Source organism: Chiroxiphia lanceolata, chromosome 1, assembly GCF_009829145.1.
Source record: "Chiroxiphia lanceolata isolate bChiLan1 chromosome 1, bChiLan1.pri, whole genome shotgun sequence".
Classification (NCBI taxonomy): Eukaryota; Metazoa; Chordata; class Aves; order Passeriformes; family Pipridae; genus Chiroxiphia; species Chiroxiphia lanceolata.
Window position 1 is genome coordinate 57231418 of NC_045637.1, and position 7804 is coordinate 57239221.

The 7804-nt window shown below is 42.8% G+C and overlaps 1 long non-coding RNA gene across 2 annotated transcripts; it reads left to right on the forward strand.

The window, feature by feature from the left end:
- The first annotated feature begins 455 nt into the window (after positions 1 to 455).
- On the forward strand, positions 456 to 7542 carry LOC116791378. 2 transcript variants are annotated; one of them, XR_004358727.1, is made up of 3 exons: positions 456 to 568; positions 6427 to 6543; positions 7372 to 7542. It is a non-coding gene; the product is annotated as an uncharacterized LOC116791378 (long non-coding RNA). The 2 variants fall into 2 exon arrangements; XR_004358726.1 differs by having other exon boundaries at positions 493 to 563.
- Positions 7543 to 7804: the final 262 nt, after the last annotated feature.

Here is a 7804-nt window from a genome sequence, read left to right on the forward strand (position 1 = left end):
GTCTTTACTTCTGAGGTCGGCTCTCAGTAATTCTAGACTTTGGAGGTAAGAGAGGAAGGCTGGAGAAGGAAAGACTTCCCCTTGGTCATAGAGGATTTGTTTAGAGATTGGCTCGGCAGACTTAACATCCACGGGCCTTAATGGGTTGCACTCACAGGTGCTGAGGGAGTTGGCAGGTGTTGCTGCTAAGCTACTTTCCATCATTTTTGAAAAATCATGGATAACAGGAAAGATCCCCAATGACTGGAGGAAGGCCAGTGTTTCTCCCATCTTCACACAGGGTGAGAGGGAGGACCTGGAGTAGTACTCTCCAGTCAGCCTCACCTCCATCCCTGGAAAGGTGACGGAACAAATCATTCTGGAGGTCATCACTGAGCATGTAGAAGAAAATAAGGTCATCGGGAGTGGTCAGCATGGATTCACCAAAGGGAAATCAGGCTTCACCAAACTTATAGCCTGCTATGATGCCATGGTAGGATGGGTTGATGTGCGGAGAGCAGTGGATGTTGTCTACCTTGACTTCAGTGAGGCTTTTGGCACTGTCTTCCATAACATCCTCATAGGTAAGGTCAGGAAATGTGGGTTAGATGAATGGACAGTGAGGTAGATCAAGAACTGGCTGAATGCCAGAGCTCAGAGGAATCAGAGGAGTAGAATCCAGTTGGAGGCCTGTAGTCAGTGGCATTCTCCAGGGATCAATACTGAGTCTGGCTTTATTCAACTTGTTTATCAAAGACCTGGATGAAGGGATAGGATGTACCCTCAGCAAGTTTGATGATAGGAAACTGAGGCTGCTACACCTGAAGGCTGTGCTGTCATTCAGTGGGACCTTGATGGGCTGGAAAGCTGGACAGAGAGAAACCTGAAGAAACCTAATGAGGTTCAACAAGGGCAAGCGTAGGGTACCGCACCTGGGAGGAATAACCCCAGGTACCAGTAGAGGTTGAGGTCTGACCTACTAGAGAGCACCTCTGCAGAGAAAGACCTGGGTCTCTTGGCAGGTGACAAGTTGACCATGAGCTGCCAGTGTGCCCTTGCCAGCAGGAGTGCCAATGGTATCCTGAGGTACACTGGGAATACTGTGGCCAGCAGGTCAAAGGAGGTGATACTACCCTTCTACTCAGCTCTAGAAAGGCCACATCTGGAGTCCAGTTCTGGGTTCCTCAGTACAAAAAAAAAAGAGGAGTTACTGGAGAGGGTCCTGTGGAGGGCCACAAAGATGATTAGGGGTCTGGAGCATCTCTCTTGTGAAAAGAGACTGCGGGAGCTGGGCCTGTTTAGTCCAGAGAGGAGAAGACTGAGAGAGGATCTTATCAATACATATAAATATTTCAAAGGTGGGTGTTAAGAGGATGGTGCCAGCCTCTTTCAGTCATGCCCACTGACAGGACAAAGAGTAGTGGCCATAAACTAAAACACAAGGGATTGCACCTCAACATGAGGAAGAACTTCATTATACTGAGGGTGGCAGAGGGAGGTTGTGAAGTCTCCCTCTCTGGAGCCATGCAAAACCCACACAGATGAGTTCCTGTGTAACCTGCTCTAGGTGACCTTGCCTTTGACACCTGGTAAGTGATGATCTCAGAGGTCCCAACCAACTCTAACAGTTCTGCGATTCTGTGATCTATGACACCAAGGCTCTAAAGATAGAATAAACGATCTAAACTAAAATCCAAAGTCAAGGATACACTTACACACAAAAACACATCTGGGAGACTGGTGATTGGCTGTCAAGAACCTTTTGAATATTCAGTCAGCAAAATATCTGTAATTTAAATACCTTGTTAGAGTTAGTAACAGTTGTCAAAAAGGCACATTAACATGCCTAGGGTATTAATTCCCAACTTCCTTAACTGTATCTTTGTGACTAAGGCAAGGTTCAACACGTGCTGTATGGTCCCAGGTGAATATATTTCCATGTTTTATGCAACGATAGCTCAAACTAGCTGAGATATTTTAAAAACATTATTAAATTAAAAAATATACTTCAAATGTAGAGAAATGGAAATTTTGTAAGTCATGTTCATTCACACAACAATCTGTAAATGTACCAAATCATAACCTTGTTTAATCAAACTCAGCCAACAAACCTCCATTTGACTGAAGTTTCCCCTAAGTTTCCATAAGAGAAGCTGATGAACCATGGGCTGGATGAGAAAGCATCCAGCTTTCAATCCAAGGTGGATTGAAAACGGTCTGAATGATCAAGCTTAGAGGGTGGTGATCAGAGATATGAAGTCTAGCTGGGAGCCAGTAGCTAGCAGTGTACCCCAGCAGCCAATACTGGGTCCACACCTTCATTTATGATTAGAGTGACTGAGCAGAGGGCACCTCAGCAATACTGCAGATGGCACAAAACTGAGAGAAGTGGTTGATATAGCAGAGGATCTTGCTGCCATCCAGAGAGTCCTTGACCTGCTGAAGAAATTATATGACAGGAACCTCGTTTTAATTCCACAAGAGGAAGCACAAAGTCCTGCAACTGGGGAGGAAGAGCACCAGGCACCAGTACATGCTGGGATGCACCAAGATGGAAAGCAACTTTGCAGAAAAGGACCTGGCTGGACACCAAGCTGCATATGAGCCAGCAATGAGGCCTTGAGGCAAAAAAAATCTAATATAATCCTGGCCTTTATTAGACAAAGTACTGTCAGTAGCTCAAGAGAAGTGATCCTTCCTCTCTATTCAGCATTGGTGAGATCTCATCTGGAGTGGTGTGTCGGGTTCTGGGCTCCTCAGAACACAACAGACACGAACATACTGAAAAGAATCCAACAAAGTGGCACTAGGATGATGAAGGGATGGGAGCACCTCTTTCACTGGAGGAAAGGCTCCAAGAGCTGGAACTGTTCTGCATGGAGAAGAGCAGGTTCAGAGGGGATCTAACCAGTGTTGGCAAATTCCTGAATGGAGGAAATACAGAAGATGGAATCAGCTCTTTTCATTGGTGCCCAGTGAGAGGACAACAGACAGTAGGTAGACACTGACACACAGGAGGTTTCCTCTGAACATCCAGAGAAAAGTTTTTTAATGTGAAGGTGAGTGAACACTGGCACAGGTTGCCCAGAGTGGTTGTGTACTTTCCATCCTTGAAGATATTCATAAGCTACCTGGACATGGTCCTGGGCAATCATGTCTAGGCCTCCCTGCCTGAGCAGGGAGATTGGACAAGGTGATTTCCAGAAGTCCCTTCAAACCTCAAACATTTTGTGATTCTGTGACTGAAGTTTTATCATGTCCCTCATTTTTCAAAAGAATACACAAGGTGGTGTATGTGTGACTATGAAAGATATCTCTCTTTCCTATGTTACTTTTAATTTCTAAATTCTTGGCAGATGGCTTAAAGAACAGTAGATTTGTCTTTTTGCACAGTAGCCTGAAAGAACAACACTATCTTAAAACAAATAATATGTTCGTATTGGTCCATGTTGTAAACCATGAAAATTGAAATACCTGTACTGAAGTTCATTCATATCAGTGGAAGCATCTGTCCTTTTAATCCACTTAATTTTGGTTAAGGTTAAATAAATAAAATTAAAAAGAAATCACTTAGAATGAAATTGTATGGTTGTTCTTGTATTCAACTTTATAACCACACAGCACAAGATAGGCATCAATCACTTAAGGAAGATAACATAATGGGTCACAAGGGCATCAGAGTAAGGTTCAACAGAAGAGAATCACAGAATCACAGAATATGGAAGGGACTCACAAGGATCATTGATTCCAACTCTCAGTCCTGCACAAGACCATCACCAAGAGTCACACCATGTGACTGAGAGTGTCATCCAGACGCTTCCTGAACTCTTTCAGACTTGGTTCTGTGACCACTTCTCTGGGTAGCCTGTTCCAGGCTGGGTGAAGAACCTTTTTCTAATATCCAGCCTAAACCTACCTGACACAACTTCAGGCCATGCCCTCGGATCCTGTCACTGGTCACCAGAGAGAAGAGATCAGTGCCTGCCCCTCCTCTTTCCCTCGTGTAGTGGTTTGGACTTCATTTTCCCCCAGAGGATAAGAAAAGTGGTAGACCCCAAGGGGTGGAAACCCCTGGAAGTTTTGAATTTCTGTCCAATGAGCGCTCCTGCAAAAAATGTAAACATATCACAACCAGACCGGAAGAGTTGTAGTTTTGGGTTAGAAGAAGGTGGCCATGTTGTGAGCCACGAGGAAGGGGCTCTGAGCCCCACAGGGGGGCTTTGGCCCCCAGCCCCAGCGGGGGCCTGTGGGGACCTGGAACAGCATAAAGCTGGGCTAGATGCCTGTAGTTATGCCGGGAGATGTTTTTCTCCATGGGCGCAGAGCAGCAGCCGGCACTGACCGGAGAAACGGTGGCAGAGAGCCAAGACAGATAAGAACTGAACCGAAGAAGCAACAAAGACATGCAGCACCAGAGAAGGGACTCCTGGAAGGAAACCTGAGGGAAAGAGAGTCAGCAGCTGAGTGCTACAGAGTTCTTGGGGGTAAGAACTGATACCAGACCCTCCAAAACTCCTTTGAGACCTCCTGGAAGGAGGAAGTTGATAGACTCTTACTTGAAAGAGCCTTGAAGTGCAACATGCACTGCAGAGAGGAGCTGAGAAGCTCGGACGTCCTGAGAGCTCAGCTAGGACGGAGTGGGGGAGGTTGGCCTTGAGGGCCCTCCCTTGCTGCAAGCTACAAAGAAGCTCGCAGCCTGAGACAGGGCACAGAGGCCCTGCAAGGAGCTTGAATCTCCTGAAGATACCAGACCGTCACGAAGACCCCCTGTGCTTCGTGATATGACGTGGTGATACGACCTTGTCTGGGGTGACGAAGCCCACGGAAGACCACTCGTTTGGAGAGACGAGTGGCCGAGGGGGATACCCCCCTCGTGTGTGCTGGCAGAGATCCAGCTATCAGCTGCTACAAGAAACAGAAGAGACAGAGAGAGCCTGCTGCCTTAGAAGATGCTGCTGCTTAGTGACTGCTACTCTGAAGAAGCTGCTGCCCTAAGAGACTGGAAGGGATCTGTCCTTCTTTCCCTCCTGGACTTTTATTTGGAGGGGAGAAGAGATCTGATCCATTGTAAATACTTATGTCATGGTAGAGATAGTTGTAGTCGTGTGTATAATGTATTGTAGTATTTATTTGTATAGTCATTGTAATATATTCCCTTTCCCCATTCTGAGTCTGGTTGTGTTTTGTCTGGAAAAAAACCCATCTCACATTGGGTTGAGATGTGGGAGGGGGGATGGAGCTAGGGAATTGGAATTTGGGCTATCTCAAACCATGACACCTCGGAAGGAAGTTGTAGACTGCAATGAGGTCTCTCCTCAAGTCTCCTCTTTTCCAGGCTGAACAGACCAAGTGATCTCAGCCTTTCCTCATACAGTTTCTGCTCCAGGCCTTTCACCATCTTCATTGCCCTTCTTTGGACACTCTCTAATACCTTAATAACTTTCCTTTATTGTGGTGCCCAAAACTGCACACAATATTCAAGGTGTGGCCACCCCAGTGCAGAGCAGAGTGGAACAATCCCCTCCCTCGACTGGCTGGTGATGCTTTGCCTGATGCCCCCCAGGACACAGTTGGCCCTCCTGGCTGCCAGGGCACTGCTGACTCATATTCAACTTGCCATCGACCAGGACCCCCTGGTCCCTTTCCATGACACTGCTTTCCAGCACCTCATTCCCCAGTCTGTACGTACATCCAGGGTTACCCCATCCCAGGTGCAGAATCTGGCACTTCCCCTTGTTGAAGCCTGTGATACAAAAACTAAGTATTAGCAAGAAAGAAAAGTATTGTAGTTTACAGAACTTCAATTATATACAGCTTAGTGGTGAAAAAGAATTTCAAATTTTATACTTAGGTTTTTTGTATGGATTTTTTTACTTGCAATTATCATTAAAAACATAAAAATAAGAAAAAAAGAAGGATCAGAATTTCAAGCACTGGGTTATCATAAAATGGTTGGATAGTATTCTAGTACTCTAAAGTAGTTTATTCAAATAAGCACTTAAAAGACATAGAATTTGTTCTGGAAACAAACTATAGACTTAAAGAGGAAGTTTTTAATTAAAAGAAATAAAAACAAGCATAAAACTGAAAATCTGGGCTCTTACCCAGATCAAAGGTAGTACAAATCTCACCCTCCTATTTTTTTTGGTGAGGTATTTAAGGCATTTTTACCTTTGCCATAGAATCATAGCACCATAGAATGGTTTGTTTTGGAAGTGACCTTGAAGATCATCTACTTCCAACTCCTCTACCATGGGCAGGGACATATTCCACTATACCAGGCTAGTCATATATCTCTTAAACTCTGTCTTAAATAACTCCAAGATGGTGCATATGTACTTACAAATCCATTAGTTTAAATATCTCTTCTTCCTCCTGCAATTTAGCTTTCATATGCATTTATAAAGAGCAATCATAGTTGTTTTCTACTTTTATTCCGTCATACAGAGCAAGCCAAACTTTTCTCATCTGTTGCCTTTTTATTGACGGAGCATCCTAATAGCACTGAGCATCCTAATAGCACTTTCTGACCTTATTTTACTTTACCATCTTGGAAAGAAACAGGTGAGAATACACACAATATTGCAATTTAAATTTTATCCATGACTATTACAGATCATGAGTATTTTCCTGTCTCAGTGGAACACGTTTTCTTGCTTACCTAAGAACAATCAATTATATTGTCAAAGAAGTATAGCACATTAGTAAAGTAAAATTATTTTGCAATAAGCCATATTACATTTTATTTCAGCCTGCATTAACTTCATAGTTTTAATTATTCCCCTGCCTAGTTTTTTTTCCTAATAAGGCTATATCTGTCCTACTCTCTGGATATTTGTTATACTTCAGTCTGATACTATTACTCCTGATTCAGCAATTTACAAAAAGTGGAAGACAGTTTTTCATGCAGTCCGTTCATGTAGAATTATGGAATAAATAGTTTAGTCCTTGTATTTTTCATGGATTCAAAGCTATGCTGAAATATTACTTCTATTAGCCTAATTGAATAATCCTCTTAGTTACCTCTATTCCTACTGATTTTTTCTTTGCTGTATTTATGGCAGTTTTACTGTCCAGTCTACTCTTATAGAACAGCAGCTGTTTCTCAGCCTCCTTTATACAATTCAAGAACATTCTCCTGTCTCTTTCAATATCTGCTAGATATAAGTTAGCATGCCTTGGAGTAGATCTCATTTTATCCCAAATCCATCTCTTAATTGTAAATGGATTTTCTAAATTAGAAATGCATTTAAGAATAGAATTTGAACCATTAGTCTTCTTGGTCAGATGACTAAAACAAAGTCTAGAAAGAAGTCTGAAATGCCACTAGATATTAATTGGAATGCTTATAATGGATTCATAGTAATCCATATGATGACATTCTGTTTGCAGGATGGATCTAGGAAGCTCAGACTACATGCAGTAAAATCCACAGGATTGGAATTACATCAATTTTGCATTCAGCTCAGTAAATGAAAATGTATTTATGCAGCCTGAAACTAATGCCCAGGATTTATTTTAGAATTTAAATAAAGCTCAATTTTGACAGCCATTAATTAAAAAGGAAGAAATTTTTGTTTATCTGAGGTACTTTAAAGGAAAGCAAGCAAATCAAGCCAGAACAAATAGATTTATATGTGAGCACAAACACTCAATTATGGAATTGCTCTAGCCTTCATTTAATTTGGTCAAGGTTCTCTTTCGCCTTGAGCAGCAAAGTAGTCTGCTGGCAGCTAATGAGGTGAAAACAAACAGAGATAATTAGAAATAGCATAATTAACATATTTGCCACTATAAATATTGATTTGCTGGAAATTATGTTTTT